Below are 22,175 nucleotides of genomic sequence, written 5' to 3' on the forward strand. Positions count from 1 at the left end.
ACGCAACTCAATTAATGTGAAAACAATCCAGCGTCTAGATTGGGCAGATCCACCCTACACTGTCCTATTCCTAGCTCCCGAATCCCTCATCCCTTGCACCTTTTATTTGCCAGGTCTCCAGCTTCTCCTTATCCCATGACGACTCTCTCCTTGCTTCTTTCCTTTTCCTCCCCTGACTCCTCTAACTTTTTCTCAGTTCCCCATCATGTCTCTAAACTCTCGCTCTCCCACCTATCTTCCTCCTCTCCCAACACTCTCAACTGTCCAATCCTCTCCCTCCTCCTCAGGTTCTACTGGCTCAACTGTCACCAACTGTTGTCTCTCACCCTATTCTCTGAACCTCTTTCCGTGTCCCTCCCGACTCCTCCATCTGCCCAAATCTCACACTCTTGCCTTTATTTTACAAATTCAGAGAGAAATCCAAGGCAAACCACAACAGAAAAGTCAGCTTTTTAGACTCTACAACCAATTAAAACTAAGCTTATTGGCCACGTAACAGCAATTCACATTGCAAACCACTAGCTGTGTGTTTATCTTGAAAGTCAACATCCTACGAGCTTTTACCGCTTGGAACGAACAGAATTCGCCAAAGAATGTGAGAATCAGACTGGGAAACACATGGTTTGTCTATATAGAAAAGTATGCATTTTACCGTCTATAACCACTTAAAACTAAGCTTATTTGACAAGTAACAGCATTTTAATTTGCAAAACACTAGCTGTGTGTTTATCTTCAAGGTCAAATTCTTTAAGCTTTTCCCGCTTGGAAGGAACATATTTGCCAAAGAATGTGCTATTCAGATTGGGAAATGCATGTTATGTCTATAGAGAAAAGTATGCTTTTTACCGTCTAGAACCACTTAAAACTAAGCTTATTGGCCAAGTAACAGCAATTAACTTTGCAAATCACTAGCTGTGTGTTTATCTTCAAAGTCAACTTCCTACAAGCTTTTCCCACTTGGAACGAACAGAATTCGCCAAAGAATGTGTGATTCAGACTGGGAAACACATGTTATGTCTATATAGAAAAGTATGCTTTTCACAGTCTAGAATCACTTAAAACTAAGCTTATTCGTCAAATAGGACAAATTCATTTTGCAAAACACTAGCTGTTTGTGTATTTTCAATGTCAACTTCCTACAAGCTTTTCCTGCTTGGAAGGAACAGAATTCGCCAAAGAACAGGAGATTCAGATTGGAAAAGCATTTTTAATCTATAGAGAAGTATGCTTTTTACCATCAAGAAACACTTAAAACGAGGCTTCTTTGCCAAGTAACAGCAATTCACTTTGCAAAACACTGGCTGTGTGTTTATCTTCAATGTCAACTTCATACAAACTTTTCCCGCTTGGAACAAATGAATTGGCCAAAGAATGAGAGATTCAGACTGGGAAAAGCATGTTTAGTGTATATAGAGAATTATAATTTTTACAATCTAGAACCACTTAAAACTAAGCTTATTCGACAAGTAACAGCAAATCACTTTGTAAAATGATAACTGTGTGTTTATCTTCAAAGTCAACTTCCTACAAACATTTACCCCTTGGAATAAACAGAATTCACAAAGAATGTTTAATTCAGAATGGGAAATGCAGGTTTTGTCTATATAGAAAAGTACGCCTTTTACCGTCCAGAATCACTTAAAACTCAGCTTATTTGCCATGTAACAGCAATTCACTTTGCAAAACACTAGCTGTGTGTTTATATTCAAAGTAAACTTCCTACAAACTTCTCCCTTTTGGAAAGAAGAGAATTCACCAAAGAAGGTAAGATTCAGTCTGGGAAATGCATGTTTTATCTATATACAAAAGTTTGCCTTTTACTGTAGAAAACCACTTAAAACTAAGCTTATTGGCCAAGTAACAGCAATTCACTTTGCAAAACACTAGCTGTGTGTTTATCTTCAAAGTAAACGTCCAACCAGCTTTTCCCAATTAGAACGGACAGAATTTGAAAATGAATGTTTGGTAGGAAGGGAAATGCATGTTTTGTCTTTATAGAGTAGTCTGCTTTTATCATGTAGAACCGGTTAAAACTAAGCTTATTCGCCTAGTAACTTCAATTAAATTTTCGAAACACATTCTATGTGTTTATCTACAAAGTCAACTTCCTACCAACTTTTAGCTTTTGGAACAAACAGAATTCACAAAGAATGTTTGATTCAGAATGGGAAACACAGGTTTTGTCTATATAGAAAAGGCTGCCTTTGACCAATTAGAACTACTGGAAACTAAGCGTATTGGCAAAGTAACAGCAATTCACTTTGCAAATCAATAGCTGTATGTTTATCTTCAATGTCAACTTCTTACAAGCTTTTCCCGCTTCAAAGGAACAGAATTCGCCAAAGAATGTGTGATTAGGACTGGGAAACGCATGCTTTTTCTATGTAGAAAAGTCTGCCTATTAAAGTCCAGAACCAGGTAAAATAAGCTTATTCGCCAAGTAACAGCAATTCACTTTGCAAAACACTAGCTGTGTGTTTATCTTCAATGCAAACTTCCTACAACCTTTTCCAGCTTCTAACAAACAGAATTTTCCAAATAATGAGAGATTCAGACTGAGAAAAGCATGTTTTGTCTATAGAAAAGTATGCTTTTTACCCTCCAGAACCACTTACAACTAAGCTTATTTTCCAAATAACAGCAATCCACTTTGCAAAATACTACCTCTGTGTTTTTCTTCAAAGTCAACTTCCTGCAAACTTTTCCCGCTTTGAACGAACAGAATTGGCCTCAGAAGGAGAGATTCAGATTGGGAAAAGCATGTTTAGTCTATATAGAAATGTTTGCCTTTTACTGTTGAGAACCACTTAAATCTAAGCTTATTCGCCAAGTAAGAGCAATTCACTTTGTAAACACTAGCTGTGTGTTTATCTCAAAGTCAATTTCCTACAAACTTTGCCCCCTTGGATCGATCAGAATTCGCCAAAGAATGTGAGACTCAGACTGGGCAATGCATGTTTATATAGAAAAGTCTGCCTATTAACGTCCAGAACCACTTACAACTAAGCTCATTGGCCAAGTAACAGCAATTCAATTGGCAAAACACCTGCCTTGTGTTTATCTTAAATGTCAACTTCCTACAAGCTTTTCCCACTTGCAACGAACAGAATTGGACATAGAACGAGAGATTCAGACTTGGAAAAGCATGTTTAGTCTATATAGAAAAGTGTGCTTTTTAACATCTAGAACCACTTAAAACTAAGCTTATTCACCAAGTAACAGCAATTCACTTTGTAAACACTAGCTGTGTGATTTTCTGAAAGTCAACTTCCTACAAACTTTTCCCCCTTGGAACGAACAGAATTCGCCAAAGAATATTCGATTCAGACTGGGAAACCCATGTTTTGTTTATATAGAATAGTATGCCTATTAATGTCCAGAACCACTTACAACTAAACTCATTTTCCAAGTAACAGCAATCCACTTTGCAAAACACTAGCTGTGTTTATCTTCAAATTAAACTTCGTACAAACTTTTCCCGCTTGTAACAAACATAATTCTCCAAATAATGAGAGATTCAGACTGGGAAAAGCATGTTTTGTCTATATAGAAAAGTCTGCTTTTTACCCTCTAGAACCACTTAAAATTAAGCTTATTCACCAAGTAACAACAATTTACTTTGTAAAACACTAGCTCTGTGTTTATCTTCAAAGTCAACTTCCTGCAAACTTTTGCTGCTTGTACATTCGCCAAAGAATGGTACATTCAGAATGGGAAACGCATGTTTTGTCCATATAGAAATATATGCTTTTTACCCTCTAGAACCACTTAAAACTAAGCTTATTCGCCATGTAACAGCAATTCACTTCTTGAAACACATGCTATGTGTTTATCTTTAAAGTCAACTTCCTACAAACTTTTCCCGCTTGGAACAAACAGAATTTGCCAAAGAATTTGAGATTAAGACTGGGAAACACATGCTTTGTCTATATAGAAAAGTATGCGTTTTACCGTCTATAACTACATAAAACTAAGCTTATTTGACAAGTAATAGTAATTTAATTTGGGAAACACTAGCTGTGTGTTTACCTTCAAGGTCCTTTGTATTACAGGATGTGTAGAAAGATATTATTTAAATTGTTTTTGTCATGGAATATCTTAGTTACTCAATCTATGTTAATTGAGAGTTTTCTTGCATACAGTAGCCTGGGCTGGCGTTTGTGTTCTCTTGTGGTCTGTATGACATCTGTCCAGGATCTTCTGACTTTCATAGTCTCTGGTGAGAATTCTTGTATAATTCTGATATTTTTGCCATTATATGTTATTTACCTTTTCCCTTCCTGCTTTTAATATTTTTATTTGTTTTGTGCATTTGGTGTTTTGACTATTGTGTGATGGGAGGATTTCCTTTTCTGGTCCAATCTATTTGGAGTTCTGTAGGCTTTGTGTATGTTTATGGGCATCTCTTTCTTTAGATTAGGGAGGTTTTATTCTATAATTTTGTTGAAGATATTACTGTCCTTTTATGTTGACAGTCTTCACTCTCTTCTATATCTGTAATCCTTAGATTAGATCTTCTCATTGTGTCCTGTATTTCCTTTATGCTTTGGTCTAGTGCTTTTCCATTTTACATTATCTTAGACAGTTGTGTCAATGATTTGTATGGAATCTTCTGCTCCTTAGATTATGTCTCCTATCTCTTTTTTCATGTTGGTGACTCTCACATCTGTGACTTCAGGACTCCTTCCTAGGTTTTCAATTTCCAGGGTTGTCATCCTTGTGCTTTCCTCATTGTTTCTCTTTCCATTTTTAACTCCTGGATGGTTTTGTTTATTCCCTTCCCCTGTTTTGCTGTTTTTCCAGTAGTACTTTAAGGTAGTTTTGCGTTCCCACATTCTTGGATTTTATTTGTTTAACTCTGTATTTTCTGTTGTCCTGTATTTTCTTAAGGGGGTTATTTATGACCTTCTTTACATCATCCATCCTCATGACAAAATGTGAATTTAAATATAGATCTTGCTTTTCTGGTGTGTTTAGATATCCAGTCTTTATTTTGATGGGAGAATTGGGTTCTGAAGAACCCAAGTAGTCTTGATTTCTGTTGCTTGTGTTCCTGACTAGCCATCAGGTTGTCTCTGGAGTTATCTTTCTGACAGTGACTTGGCCGTCCTGTAGGCCCGTGTGTCAGGACCGCTGTAAACCTGTTTTCTGTTTTCTTTTACCCAGTTATGGGAACAGAGTATTTTGCTCTCAGGCATGTAGTTTCTCCTGTTCATGGGCTTTCTGCTGTCCCTGTGGGTGGGAACCAGAAGGAAATTCCCATACCTCTCCCAGTTCTCTCTGTGGGGGGAGGGGGCACAGAAGGCACAAGGTGTTTACCTCTTGAGTGAGGACTCTGGGCAGAGAGCAGTCTTCTATGGTTTCCCAGGAGTGTCTCCACCTCTGAAGGTCTAGTTCTCCCATACTCAGGATGTGGGTACAGGGAGCTGTTTGACCAGTTCAGTTCAGATCCAGGCCCAGTCTGGAACATGGTGCTCCTGTAGCTTTACTCCTCCTATATTCCTGTGTCCAGAGGCACTATACAGTTCTGTCTTGGGCCAAAGATGTGGGCAATGGTGTGCAGAAGTGGCAGTCTCTGTGCATTTTATGCTCAGTATTACCCACACTCCTGGGTGATCAGCTCTCTCTCCCACAGCGTCTAGGAGATGGGAGCTCTAGGTCTGGAATAGGGAGGTTCAGGAGCCAGCTAGATACTCATAGTGCTTGGTCCCAGAGGAGTTCTGCCTTTGCGCTTTTGCGTGTCCTGAGTCCTCCAGTCAGGTCACATCCAGCAGAAAAGTTCGATTCACCTCTTTTCTCAGGCCTAAATTTGCTTGTTGGGCTGACTTTCACCATTCCATGAGAGCTGCAAGCAGAAATGTCCTGACCCTACTGCTCCTAGGTCCCTACGCACAGGAGGCCCAGATGGAGCTAGGTATATTTTTTTCTTGAATCAGGAATCTGAGCACAGTTCTCAGGGATTTTTGCCCCTCTGATGGTCTGAGACATCCCCACCACACACGAGGTTTGGGTGTAGAATACTGTTTGAACCATTTCGGATCCAGGTGCAGTTTGGACTGCAGGGTACCTGCAGCTTGACTGCTACTATATTCATGTGTCCAGAGGCACTATGCAGTTTCCTCTTGGGCTAGGGATGTAGGCACAGGTGGGCAGAAGTGTCAGTCTCTCCTTCACTGAGGTCCCAGTATTGCCCACTCTTCTGGATGTTCAGCTCTCTGGCACACAGAGTTTCAAAGTAGTTTCAAATGTTCATTCCCTATCCTACAATTCTCAAGTCTTTCCAATTCTCCTCCAAATCGTTGGTGAAGACCCCTCTGGTAAAGGGGATGTACAACAGGCACCATCAGACAAAGAGGGCTGCAAAACTTCTTCTATTAAAGGTAAACTCAGTGATTTCTCATATTCCACACATTCCTGCCCCTCCCCACATGAGATTATAATAACTGCGCCAGCTGCTAAAGCAGGGCAGAGAGATATGTACACTCACAAAGACAGTCAAAGAAGTCCCCCATCTAAACCACAGCACATTGTGCAATCTGCTTTGGGTAAAATGAGTTTGAAAACTGATTCTGCCGACAAAGGTGATTTCAGAAATTCCCTATTAAACAAAGAGGGCCTTCAAAGCCCTCCACTGTTAAAAATGGGCTTAAATCATCACTATGGTACAAGGGTATATTTGTGACAAAACACAGTCACAAATCCCCAGGTGAATCTCATAACACACATACCAGCCCAAGAACAGACAAAACTTTCTGCATGTACACCATTAGATCAAGTACCGCTGCCGGTTTCAGAAGAGGCTCTTGAGAGGTCCACACAAATGCAAGATGTGGTAGAAAATTCTGAGTCTACCCAAGGGATTCTTGGGCCTTCTGCACATAAAAATTGTTATCTACCACCCTCACCATGTCCCCCAGGACTTCCAATGGCCGTATACAACAAAGAATTATTCAAATATCCTCTACCATCGTCAAAAGAGCCAAGTTGTTCACAACACACAGTCAATGAGCCATGTAGACTCCATATCTTTACAATGTGTAGAGAAGATAAAACATCTTCTATCTCCTCAGGGAACCCTACCTCATTCTGTCCTGAAAGGAGAGTCTCCAAATTTTCCACATATACATCAGAGATGCTAGAATTTCCTAAAACTGAGCAGGTTTCTCTGAGTAGTACTCTATTTCATAAAGAGGCTGTGGGACAAGAAATATCTACAAAAGGACTTCTACCCACAGCCACATCTATAGAGATGGCTTGAGGATGTGTTACATGTACAAAAGATGTTCTAGGACATATTCCATCTGTAGAGAAGTTTACGGATACAGCCATATGTGAACGAGGAGTAGGGGTACATGATATGCAAACACCAGTGTCTGTAGCATCCTTGACATCTGAGGAAAGGGATTCCATGGATTCCATTTGTGCAAAAGAAAGCATATGACCTCCGTAAACTTCACAGGAGATTATAGGAACTTCCTGATCTCCTCAAGATCAGAAATCTTCCCCAATTACAGAAGAATCTACACACTCTTCCAAATATGCACAAAGCATTTCCAGTCCTTCTTTATAACCACAAGCAGACCCAGAACATCTGCCAAATACCTCAAAGGCTCTGGATTTTACTTTATCTCCTGAAGGGGGCTTGGAAGCCCTTTTGCCTATCAAGCAGGCTAGGGAACCTGACACTTTTATACGAAAGTCTGTTTCCAATTCTCTAGCAGAAGAAATTTTTCTTTGAACTTCCACAATTATACAACGATATCTAGAAACATCCTTATCTGCTCATGAGGCTCTCAGACCTCTCACATATGTCCATGATGCTCTAGGAGAGGTCACATCTTCAGAGGTAGCTCTAATACCTACCCCCCCATTCTGACGTAAACATCAGACTTTCAACACATATACATGGTACATTAAGACCTTCCTCATCTGAGAAGGATTTCTTGGGATCTACTGCATCTGAACAGCATGCTTTACAACTATCCCCATCTACCCAAGTAGATTTATTTCACATATCCACTCTGGGGAGAAATAGTCGACATTCTCCCTCTACCAAAATGGACCACAGGCATCCAGTTTCTAGAAACACAGGGTTAAGATTTGATCCTTCTGATGGAGTCTTCAGAATTTCTCCTATAAGGAAGAGAGTTTCAACATTCTCCCTTCTGCCAAAAGGGATCTTGTGCCATCTTCTGCTGCCAAAGAGACACGGAAAACTACAACTACTCTCAGGTGAGGCCCACCCCTTCTCCATCTGTACAAAGGGCCTTGGAATCTTAGAAAAATGACGAAGGGTTTGTGGAAAGTTGCCAATCCTTACAAGGGCATGCTGGATATTTAATATTGTCCCAAGATGCTAAAGTATCTCCTTCTTCTACCACTTAGCTTTTGGAATAAAGAAATGAATGGTATAAGCTCTCTGATTTCCAGGAACCATAAGAACAGAGAAGTCCAGATGCTCTGAGAGGACCCCAGCTCCTGCTTCCCATATGTGGAAGGCTCAGATCAATGCTTTCTGTTGAGCAATACCACTCAACCCTACCAAGGAGTCAGTGAGCTTTCCCAAGAACACATATTTCTTCGTTTTTTTAGACCAAGGCACAAGGGCATCTTCCTTCTCCCCTTTTCTGATGTCTTCATCCTCATTGTTCTCACTCCCAAATTGCTGTTTACTCTGAATTAGATGCCAATTACTAGACCTTAGAGGTATTGAAGGAATACCTGAGAGGCAGATGCAGTCATAACAACACTTGGGACATCACGGAGATAAAGCTCTCAAGGTTATAAGAGATTTTTCAGAAAGGGCCTGATGATGATGTCACTGAGAACTACCATGGCCTACCTGCTAAGCAGCTTTCCTTACATTTTGACCAGATTTGAGGGTGCTCTTTCCTGGTATGTGTCCTGTGATACAGTGAAACCTTTGTGTAATCAATCTCTCTAAAGCTAGAGACTTCTCTTTCCTTTATTAGTTTTTACATGATCTGAATGGAGAAAGTTAGTCAAGGGCTTGGAATGGGTAGAAAAGTTCTTGTAACATGGAGTGGAAGAGATCCTTCTGGATATTAATTTTGTTACCAGGGACATTTCATGAAATATAGATCAATTTTGGAGTTTTTCTCAGTTTCCCAAAGGCCAATATTATCCCTACAGACCTTCAATGGAATGAATATTGTGCTTCACTTTCTTATTGTACATTCCTCGATATGGGACTTAATAAATATTGCTGAATGTGTACTCAAAAATTCTGTTTTCAATTCCATTTTCTGCAATGATTTTGGTAACAAAAGTGGCCAGGCTATAGAATGAGTATAACAGTGTTCATATTGTGAACATACTTGAAATGATAAAGTCCCAAATCCTTATTTTATCCCAAAATTACCAGACATCCATAAAGCAAAGATAAATATGGACTATAGAATTCATTTCTCTAGCCCCATTTGATATCAGTTCTGCATTATCTACCTTAATGTGTTCCCAGGAAGAAACTTGAGGGTATTGGATGTTTTATCATGATTCTTTCTTCAGGCCAAACATAAGTTTCAGGAGGATGTGCAGGATGAGGAATGGCTTGTGGTCCAGTGAAACATCAGCTTCATTAGGTGCATAAGAACAGGAGAGAGTCTATGTGGCACTGCCATTTGTGGATTCTACTTTCTTGACCATGTTTCCCAGAATCCTTGTTAAAATTCCAAATAACCTCATAGCTGTAGGATATATATATATATATATATATATATATATATATATATATATATATATAGAGAGAGAGAGAGAGAGAGAGAGAGAGAGAGAGAGAGATAGCGATAGATAGATAGATAGATAGATAGATAGATAGATAGATAGATAGATAGATAATCAGCTACCAAAACTAGATAAGATTGATGAACCTTGGAATTGCATGATTAGAAGAAACGTATATATTTCTTTCCTGAGAGACACAGCTAGAGCATGTCAAATACAGAAGTGAATGGTAGTGGCAAAGCAGTGTACTGAAAACAGACCTCTTGTTGGTAGATTTTGTGAAAGGATTACAAGAGCTGAAGGAACTTTCAATCCGATAAGAATCAAACCAGAGTTTTTGGTCCTATACAAATATTCAAAGATTGTACATTGTAAACCTATGGCTCCAACTGCATATGTAGCAGAGAATGGCCTTGTTGGGCACCTATAGAAGGAGATGACCTTGTTGTAAACTAGATTTTATTACCAATTGAATTGAAGGCAGTAAGGGGGATTATACAAGAAGTGTAGGGAGACCAGATAGCAATCTTATGGACAGGAAACAGAGAAAAGCCAAAATATTTGAAATGTAAATATGGATAAATCAAATTAAAAAAGCAAAAAAAAATTGCTAAAAAATAAAAAAATTAATAAGTTAAAAATAAGAAAACTGCCAGCTAATCAGACATAATGAATGAGATATCTAAAGGGTAACTATCAGGCAATGGGAGTCAGAGTAATACTAGTGGAAAGACTGATATGATGAACTAGAATTACGTCTCTCTCCCAAATACCAGTATCAGACACAAACTGCACTATAGGTATCCAAATAATTGAGGAGTTTACTCTGAGCTGAGGGCACAATACTTTTTTTTTCACTTCTTCCTTAGGACCTGGGCAAAAAAATAAGAGCCATGAGCTCTAAGGAAAAGAATAGTGTCTTTCCCAACACCTGGCTTTTAGGATGAAGATATTAATGATATAAACTCTCTGACTTACAGGAACCACTAGAAGGAGGGAAATCCAGATATGGCTACCTTCCTGTGTTCCCATGGCCAGACTTGATAGGTTTTATATGTTTTACCATGATTCTTTCTTAAGGCAAATATAAGAAACAGGAGGATGGGCAGGGCAATAAAAAGGCTTGAGGAACACTGAAACCTCAATTTCAATACCTTCATAAGTAGAGGAGGGAATCTATTTGATATTGTCATTTGTAAATTCTACATTCTTGACCTAGTTGCACAGAATCAATGTAAACATTCTACGTAACCTAATAGCTGTAGGAAGCATCAAAAGTATATAAGATATACTGGATAAGATTGATGAAGCTAAGAAGTGTATTCTGCCAGGAAACGGATATAGATATTTCCTGAGAGACACAGCTAGAGCATGTCAAACTAAAAAGTAAACTAAAAAGTAAACTGGAAATGGACTTCCTGTTGGTAGATTCTGAGAAAGGATAAGAAGAGCTGAAAACGCTTTCAACCCATAAGAACAATGCCAATGAAACAGAGCTGTCTAGTACGCGACCAATATTCAAAGATGGAAAATGGAAATACCTATGGCTCCAACTGCATATGTAGTAGAGGATGGCCTTGTTGGGCACCAATGGAAGGAGAAGTCCTTGGTCCTCTCTTGGTTTGAGTTGCATTTAAAGGGAATGTGAAGGGAAAGTAAGGGTGGGGGATATAGAAGAATTGGAGAGGGACCTGTTAGGGATATTATGTTAGGAAATTCTTAAAGGAAACAATATTTTAAATGTACATATATAAATATACATTTTTAAAAAATAAATACAATTTGTAAAAATTTAAAAAAATATAAGAAATAAAAGAAAAGAAAACTACCAGCTAATCACAGCTATTGGCTCAGAATTCTAATGAGTTACTCTCAGGGAATAGTAGTCAGAGAAATAATAGTTAAAAGAGTGAGATGGTGATATCTCAATTAGAAGCACTTCTCTCTCCATAATATCAGTGTCAGACACAAACTGCACTATAGATATCAAAAGCATGGAGGCGTTTACACAGAGCTAGGGAACCAGTACTTGTCCTTCCTGTCTCCTTTAGGTCCATTGTCTTGTCAAAAAGAATAAAGGCCATGTGCTCTCAGGAAACCAACTGTGCCCTTCCCATCACTTGGCTTTTGGAATGAAGAAATGAATGATATAAACTCTCTGACATCCAGGAAGTATAAGAACGGGGAAGTCCAGATGCTTCTGACAGGCTCCCAGCTCCTGCTTCCCATATGTGGAAGGCTCAGATCTGTGCTATCTGTTCAGCGATACCACTCAACCCTACTAAGAACTCACTGAGCTTTCCTAAGGACCACGTATTTCTTCCATTTTTTATACCAAGACAGAAGGGCAGCTTCTTTATCCCAATCTCTGATCTCTTAATCCTCTTTGTTCTCCCTCCCAAATGTCTGTTTACACTGAATTAGATGCCAATTAGTAAACCTTAGAGGTACAGAAGAAATATCTGAGAGGCATTTGCAGTCACAACAACACTTGTGACATCACAGAAGAAGCTAGTAATCTCCAGGTTACATGAGATTTTTCAGAGAGGGCTTAAGGATGATGTCACTGAGACGTGCCATGGCCTACCAGCTAAACAGCTTTCCTTACATTGACCAGATTCAAGGATGCACTTTCCAGGTGTGTGTCCTGTGATACACACTCCATCTCTCTAAAGCTACAGACTTTTCTTTGCTTCATTAGTGGTTACATGCTTTGAATTGAAAAATGTAGTCAAGAGTTTGGAATGGGTAGAAAAGATATTGTAACATGGAGTGGAGGAGATTCTTCTGGATAATAATTTTACTCTCAGGTACATTTCGTGAAATAGAGTTCAATTTTCTAGATTTTCTCTGTTTCCCAAAGGCCAGTATTTTCCCTTCAGACCTTAAATTGAATGAATATTGTATTTCACTTTCTCATTGTAAATTTCTCCGTACAGGACATGGTAAATCTTGCTGAATGAGTACTCAAAAATTCTGTTTTCCAATTTCATTTTCTGCAATGATTTTGGCAACAAATGTGGCCCAGCCATACAGTGAATATAAGAGTGTAAATATTCTGTACCTACTTGAAAAGATACAGTCCCAAGTACTTATTTTAGGTAAACATTGCCAGTCATCAGTAAACCAAAGTTCAACATGGACTATAGAATTCAATTCTCTAGTCCCATTTGATATCAGTTCTGCATTATCTACCACACTGTGTTCCCAGGGCCAGACATGAGGGTTTTGGGTGTTTTACCATGATTCTTTCTAGGGGAATAATACGATACAGGAGGAAGGGCAGGGAGAGGAATGGTTGAGGTGCAGGAAGTTGAGGTGTAGTGAAACCTCAACTTCAGTATGTTCATAAGAACAGGAGGGAGTCTGTGACATTTTCATTTGTTGATTCTCCATTCTTGACTTCTTTCACAGGAACCATGTGAAAATTCCACCTATCCTCATAACTGTAGGAGCCACCCATGTGTGTATATATATATATATATATATATATATATATATATATATATATATATACACACACACACACACATACACACATCACTCACCAAAACTATATAAGATTGATGAAGCTAAAAAGTGCATTCTGTCAGGAACAAGGATATAGATATTTCCTGAGAGACACAGCTAGAGCATATCAAATACAGAAGTGAATGTGTCGTTGTAAAAATATAAAAATAAAAAAGTAAAGTTGTCTTTTACCCTGCTAACTCTGGCACTGAAGTGTCTGAATTTCTCTGCTAGATATATTGGCAGAAACACATACCCACTCGTCGGATACCCAATGTTTCGTGTCGACCACACTTTCCTATACACAAACCCTCACATAAAGAATACACAACACAATAATCTTTGATCCAGTTGATTAGATATAATTGCTCACTTAAACAATCAATTAATGTGATCCAACATGCAAACAAACTCAAAGATAAGGACACATGATCATTTCATTAGATGCGGAGAAAGCATTTGACAAAACTCAGCAACGATTCAGGATAAAAGTCATGGAAATATCAGGAATTGAAGGCCCATATCTCAACATAGTGACAGAAATATACAGCACACCTCTAGCTAAGATCAAACTAAATGGAGAGAAACTTGAAGCAATCTCACTAAAATCAGGGACTAGATTAGGCAGACCACTCTCTCCCTAGTTATTCAATACAGTTCTCCATGTCATAGCTGAAGCAATCAGAGAACAAATGGAAGACAAAGGGATACAAATTGACAGGGAAGAAATCAAAATATCACTATTTGCAGATGATATGATAGTATACGTAAGTGATCCCAAAAGTTACACCAGAGAACTTCTTAACCTGATAAACAACTTCAGAAAAATGTCAGGGTAGAAAATTAACTCAAATATACCAGGAGCCTTCCTCTCCTCAATGTATCAATGAACAGGCTGAGAAAGAACATAATGAATTCACACATTTCACAATAGTCCCAAATAAAGATATTATCTTGGTGTTAGATTAACCAAGGAAGTGAATGATCTGTATGACAAGAAGTTCAAGAATCTGAAGAAAGAAATTGAAAAAGGTCTCAGAAGATAGAAAGAGCTTACGTGTTCATGGGTTGACAGTATTAATATAGTCAAGATGACCATTTAGCCAAAAACAATCCACACATTCAATGCAATCTCCATCAGAATTCCAACTCAATTCTTTAATAAATGATGAAAGAGCAATGTGTAACTTCATTTGGATTAAGAAAAAGCCAGGATAGTGAAAACTATCCTCAACAATAAAAGGACCTCTGGGGGAATCATCAACGCAGAACTTAAGCAGTATTACAGAGCAACAGTGATAAAAAATGCATGGTGTTGGTACAGAGTCAGACAGATTGACAAGTGGAAATGAATTGAAGACCCAGAAATGAACCCAGACACCTATAACTTGATCTTTGGCAAAGGAGATAAAACCATCCAAAGGAAGAAACATAGCATTTTCCAAATAGATGGCTGGTTCAACTGGAAGCCAGCATGTAGAAGAAGGCAAATTATCCCATACTTATGACCATGTACAAAGGTTAAGTCCAAGGTAATCAAGGACCTACACATCAAACCTGATTCACTCAAACGAAAGAAGAAAAGGTTGTGAAGAGTCTTGAACACATGAGCACTGGAGAAAATTTCCTGAACAAAACACCAATGACTTATCCTCTAAGATCAAGAATTGACAAATAGGACCTCATGAAATGGAAAAGCTTCTGTAAGGCAAAAGATACTGTCATTTAGACAAAACTGCAACCAACAGTTGCACCTAAATAAATATTCAACATACTTAGTCATCAGGGAAATTCAAATCAAAACAATATTGATTCCACCTCACATCAGTCAGAATGGCTAAGATATACATCTTGGGTGACAGCAGATGCTGTCGAAGATGTGGGGAAAGAGGAACACTCCTCCATCGTTGGTGGGATTGCTGACTTGAACATCCCTTGTGAAAATCAGTCTGAAGGTCCCTCTGAAAATTGGACATTCCATGACCTTAGGACCCTACTATAACTCTCTTGGCATATACCCAAAAGACAGTCCAACATACAACAGAGAAATATATTCGACTCTGATCATAGCAGCCTTATTTATAATATCCAGAAGTTGGAAAGAATCCAGGTGCCCTTCAACAGAGGAATGGATACAGAAATGTGGTACATCTACACAGTAGAATATTACTCAGCTGTAAAAACAATGACTCATGAAATTCTAGGCAAATAGAATGAACTAGAAAATATCATCCTGAGTGAGGTTATTCAATCACAGAAAAACACACTTGATATGCATTCATTGATAAGCAGATATTATCCAAAAAGCTTTAATTACCCATCATGCAATGCCCAGACAACATGAAACTCAAGAAGGATGAGTAAAATGCAGGTGCTTCACTCTTTCTTTAAAGGGGAATCAAAATACCCACAGGAGGGGATAAGGAGGCAAACATTATAGCAGAGACTGAAGGACCTGCAGTCCAGAGCCTGGACCACATGTAGCCCAGACATATACAGACACCAAAACTAGATAAGATGTATGAAGCTAAGACGTGCAGGCTGACAATAACTGGATATTGATCCATCCAGAGAGCCACAGCCAGGAAATGTCAAATACAGAGGCAAACGCCATCAGCAAACCACTGCACCAAGAACCAGACCCCAGTTGGAGGAATTAGAGAAAGGATTGAAAGAGCTGAAGGGATTTGCAACCCCATAATAATAACAATGTCAACCACCCAGAGCGTCCAGGGACCAAACCACAACAGAAAGACTGTACATGGACTGACTCATGGTTCCTACTGCATGGAGCAAAGGATGGTCTTGCTGGAAACAATGGAATGAGAAACAATTTTATTGACATGGTTTGTCCCCCAGTGAAGGGGAATGTGGGGAGGTGAGGGGAGGCCGTGTGGGGATTTGAACTCTCTTATAGAAGGGTAGGGGGAAGGGTTAAGGGGCTTATGGACTGGAAACCTGGAAAAGGGAATAAGTTTCGAAATGTAAACAGGAAATGCCCAACAATGAGACAGAGAGATTCAGAGAGAGAGAGAGAGAGAGAGAGAGAGAGAGAGAGAGAGAGAGAAGAAGAAGAAGAAGAAGAAGAAGAAGAAGAAGAAGAAGAAGAAGAAGAAGGAGGAGGAGGAGGAGGAGGAGGAGGAGGAGGAGGAAGAGGAGGAGGAGGAGGAGGGAGAGGAGGAGGAGGAGGAGGAGGAAAAAGAGGAGAAAGAAAGAAGAGGAAGAAGAAGAAGAAGAGAAGAAGAAGAAGAAGAAGAAGAAGAAGAAGAAGAAGAAGAAGAAGAAGAAGAAGAAGAAGAAGAAGAAGAAGAAGAAGAAGAGGAGGAGGGAATTGAAACAGAAAGAAAACTAAACTTTCATTCTCCCCATTCCCTGTCGTCCTCAGCTGTTGTTTAGGCAGTCGTGTTAGTGAGACGTTATGAGTGTAATTTCTGGTGTTACTTTGAGACACCATCTCATAGTAAACTTTAGTCTCTTACAATCTTCTTGCCCCTCTTCTGTAATGTTCCTCAGCCTTGAATCAACTGACGTGTTGTAGATAGAGCCATCGAGACTGGACGTGAAGTTTCTATCCTGGATTTTGAATGGCTGGGATTTTCACTGTGATGTTTGTTTCAGAGACTGTAATTAATTCTGTATATAAGGACACATGGCTATGATTGTTGTTAGGTAAGATACTGGCTTAAGTAAGTAAGGGGCTGTACATTCTCCCCCATAACCTCAGCTTCAATAGCCTTATATACGTGGGTAAATTAACAGGACCATCCATGTTCATTGAACAGGACTTAAGCAAAATTACAGAGCTGTTGGCTGTCACCAAGATATTTTTGCCACTGCACTGCCCTTATGGTTATCCTGCCATGTTGATCATTGTGTTTTACAGGCATGATGTGAACAACAATTGAAACTGACAAGACTGATGATTGTAATTACAGGTTATACTAGAAATTCGACCAGTGCCTGGCACATCTTCCTGTACAAGAATATTGACTTTCTGATAGGCAGGAGGATTTAAAAGTTAAATTTAGTCTTAAACAAAAAGAGGAAATTAAAATTTTCCTGCTATAGCATGTTTAAATTATTGAAGCAAAATAAAATCTATTTACTTGATGGTGGGGAAATATCATTTAACAATATAATTCTAACTCCTTTTAAGTGATTAAAAGTCACAGATAGTTGGTAGCTGTCATACTGTGTAAAATAGGCATCAGGATTGTGACGATGAAATATTCTCTGTTTTATGCAAATGCACAGGAATAAGGAACAAAATTATGTACCAAACTTCATGCTTTATGTAACTGATTGCATGTATTCAATTGTATCTAGGATAGTTTCATATTAGCTAGGTGTCAAATGCACAATAATTATGACTAAATTATTAATTAAATATTAAAATAAGCATAGTAGAGTTACCAAGTGGACATGGAAAATATATTATAATAATCAAAAAATATTTATTAAAAGCCAAATGATGAAAACATTTTATATATAAAAGCAGCCTGGAGCTAAATGTCACCTTAAAATGTCATAGTGTGTTCCAGTGAGGTGGTTTAGCAGATAAAACTTCATGCCATGAAAAACCAAGAACCTAAATTTGATACCTACACATATATGTTTGGAAGACTTCTATATTCACTACATGACCAGAACACATAACAGCTTACACAGAATATTAACAATGCTACTAACGAGAACAATAATAATAAGAAAAAGTAAAAACAAAACTCTAGGAACATTTTAAAGAAATAATGTATTGTATTGGCCTTAAAATAGGAAAATCAACACATTTTCTTAGTACATTAACTATTCAAAGAAAAACTAAAAGTGTTTTACTTCATTCTGTATTAAAGCAAAAACACATGAGATGGATTTTGTAAAGAAAGAGAGAACTGCAAACTGTAATATTAATATAGTCATTGCAGAGAAAAGAAACAGACACTAACCCAAGGTTCTATAAGTAAACATTTGGGGGATTTACTGCATAATATGAACATATTTAATCCAACACATCTTACGATGATAAAGGAAAGAAAACTGGAAAAAAATGCCTGAATGTGGTCTCAGCACGTAGAATGTGGCAAGATGTCTCAAGTTCAAAGATACCCTGAAATACATGAGAAAATGATAAATAGGTTGATTATATTATGGAATAAGTAATGTAGTATTAGCTTAGTGGTTAAGAGCACTTAATTCTCTTAAGAGCAAACACGTTCAGTTTCCAACACCCATGATGCCACTTGCAACCATCTGTAAAGGCAGCTCCAGGGGATCTGACATCTCCTGGTCTCCCCAGATGCCTGTGTCCATGTGAACAAATCTATACATAGACGTTCACACATAACAGATAATTAAAATAAAAAGATTCATGAATGGATTTTCTGCACAAATTAATAGTAAGCCTTCTACATATGCAAACACAATTGATGCAAGTAATAAGAATGGAGAAAATTCACAAATAGCATAAAGAGTTAGAATTAATGCTAACACAGTTCAGTAAGCATAAAACGCTAAACTTCTCGATTGAATTGCAATGTAGATGTTAAAAAGAAATGAGCATTTGAATTTATGACTAAAACTAATATAAAAATTATTTTATTTAATTACATTCCTGCCATTGTTCCCTCTCCAGGTCCCCTCCCACAGTTCCTCATCCCATTCCACTGGTCATTAATCAACCTAAGCCCACTATAAAAACAAATTCAAAGAAAAAATATCCAAGCAATCATCTCATTAAATCCCCAGAAAGCATTTTTCTTAACTTACCCCTTCATGTTAAAAGTCTTGGAAATATTAGAAATTCAAGGACCATACTGAAGCACAGTAAACGCAATATAGAGCAAACCAGTAGCCAACATCAAACTAAATGAAGAGAAACTTAATGCAATCCCAGTAAAATCAGGAACTAGACAAGGATACCCACTCTCTCCCTTTTCAATATAGCATTCAAAATCCTAGACAGAGTAATTAAAAAACAAATGTAGGTAAAGAGATACATATTGCAAAGGAAGTATTCAAAATGTCACTATATGCACATGATGTGGTAGTATATTTAAGTGACCCCACAAGTTCCACAAGTGAATTTCTAAGCCTGATAAACAACTTTAGCAAAGTGGCAGAGCATAAAATTGATTCAAACAAATCAGGAGCCTTCCTCTATCAAAAGAGAAACAGGCTGAGAAAGAAATTACAGAAATGACACCCTTGACAATAGTCAGAAAGCATATAAAATACCTCAGTGTGACTCTATCCAAGCAAGTGAAAGATATATTTGACAAGAACACATGTCTCTGTAGAAATAAATTGAAGATCTCAGAAATTAGAAAGATCTCCCATGTTCGTGTTTTGGCATGATCAATATTGTATAAATGACCATTTTGCCAAATGCAACCTACAAATTCAATGCAATCCCCATCAATATTCCGACTCAATTATTCACAGTCATAGAAATGGCAGTTTGCAAATTTATTTGGAATAAAATGAATCCCAGGATAGAGAAAACTATTCTGAAAAATAAAAGCATTTTGGGGAAATCACCATCCCTGAGCTCAAGTTGTATTACAGAGCAATGGTGATGAAAAACTGTATTGTATTGGTATTGAGACAGGCAGGTAGATCAATGGAATAGAATTGAAGACGCAGAAATGAACCCACACAGCTATGGCCACTTGAAAATTGATAAAGAATCTACAACCATCCAGTGGATAAAAAGATAGCATTTTTTAAAAAATTATGCTGTTTCATCTGAAGGGCAGAATGTAGAAGAATGCAAATCAATCCATTCCTATCTCCTTGTCCAAATGTCAAGTAAAAGTGGATTAAAGTCCTCCACATAAAGATCACCAGTGGAAGGGGAAGCCCTGGGTCCTGCTATGACTGAACCCCCAGTGAACATGATTGTTGGGGGGAGGGCGGCAATGGGGGGAGGGTGGGGATGCGAACACCATAAAGAAGGGGAGGGGAAGGGACTAGGGGGATGTTTGCCCAGAAACCGGGAAAGGGAATAAACTCGAAATGTAAATAAGAAATACTCAAGTAAATAAAAAAAATAAAAAAAGACCTCCAAATAAAACCAGATACACTAAAACTAACTGATGAAAAAGCAGGGAAAAGCCTTGAACACATTGGTACTCCGGAAAATTTCCTGAATAGAACACCAAAGGCTTTTGTTCTAAGATCAAAAATTGAAAAATGGAACTTCACAAAATTTCAAAGTTTCTGTAAAGCAAGGGACACTGTCATTTGTTTCATACAGCAACTAACAGATTGGGAAAAGATTTTTCCCAATCCTACATCCAATAGAGAGCTAACATCCAATATTTACAAAAAACTCAAGAAGATTTACTCCAGAGAATCAAATAATCCTATTTAATAGTGGGCTACAGTTCTAAACAAACATTCTCAGCTGATGAATACTGAATGGCTGAGAAGCACCTAAAGAAATGTTCAGCATCCTTAGTCTTTGGGGAAATTCAAATCAAAACAATCCTGAGATCCTACCTCATACAAGTCAGAATGGCTAAGATAAAGTCAGGTGACAACAGACTCTGGCAAGGGTGTGGAGAGTAAGGAACACTCTGTTTTGTTGAAATTTCAAGTTTTTAAAACCACTTTGGAAACCAGGGTGGAGGTTCCTCAGAGAATTGAACATAGTATTTACTACCTGAGGACCCAGGTGTACCATTCGATGGCACATACCCAAAACTTGCTGCAACCTACAACAAGGACACGTGCTCCACTATGTTCATAGCAGCCTTATTTATAACAGACAGAAGCTGGAAAGAACCCAGATATCCCTCAAAAGAGACACAGATTCATATAATGGGGTCCATTTACACGATGGAGTGGGACTCAGCTATTAAATAGAATGACTTCAGGAAATTCATAGGCAAATGGATGAAACTAGAAAATATCATCCTGAGTGAAGTAACCCAAACACAAATGAATGCAAATATCATGCACTCACTGGTAAGTGGAAATTAGCCCAAGAGCTCAGAATATACACAATAAACTCATATACGCTCTGCAGCTCAACAAGAAAGGACAAGGAGGGACGGCTTCAATCCCAATTAGAAGGGGGAAGAAAATTATCATGGGAGGCAGATGGAGGAAGGACCGTGTGCGGGAGTGGGGAGTGAAATGGAAAAACAGGAGAGCAGGATCAGATGTGGGAAGAGACAGGAGAGAAGCACAGAGGACCAGGAGAATGATTATAGAAAGAAGGAACATTGGAGGACAGTGTAACCTCTAGAATGTCCCAGATACTAGGGATGCGACAGGTTCCCTGGACCCAACACTGATGACATTGGCCAACATACACAACAACAGTGAGATTGAACCTGAAGACACCACCTGCAGTAGATAGACATGACCACAGTGTAAGGATGGGACACTCGCCCATCTCTTATTAAATCAGAGTTATCCCTGTCTATTGAAATGCATGGTAAATACGGAGCAGAGGCTGAAGGAAAGGCCATCAGGAGATCTGCAGACACCAAACCGGACACTGTTGCTGATGCTGAGATGTGCTTGCAAACAGGAGTCTGGTGTGGCTGTCCTCTGAGAGGCTCTGCCAGTACCTGACTGACACAGATGCAGATATTCACAGCCAACCATTGTGAGCCTAGAGATCCCAATGGACGATGTAGGGGAAGGGCTGAGGGAGCTGAAGGAGACTGTAATTAACAATATCCATTAACCAGACCCCTCAGGGCTCCCATGGACCTAACCACCAACCATAGATTATACATGGTCTGGTACCCTACGTATGTAGCAGAGGACGGCCCCATCTCACATCAGTGGAAGGGAAGCACTTGGTCCTTTGGATGACTGATGTCCCAGAGAAGAGCGATTCTAGAGGGTGAGGAAAGAATGAACGGGGCTTACGGAATCACCCTCTTAGAGACAAAGAGGAGGAATATGTG

The sequence above is a fragment of the Rattus norvegicus genome, chromosome 3 (genome assembly GCF_036323735.1).
Source record: "Rattus norvegicus strain BN/NHsdMcwi chromosome 3, GRCr8, whole genome shotgun sequence".
In the NCBI taxonomy this organism is placed as follows: Eukaryota; Metazoa; Chordata; class Mammalia; order Rodentia; family Muridae; genus Rattus; species Rattus norvegicus.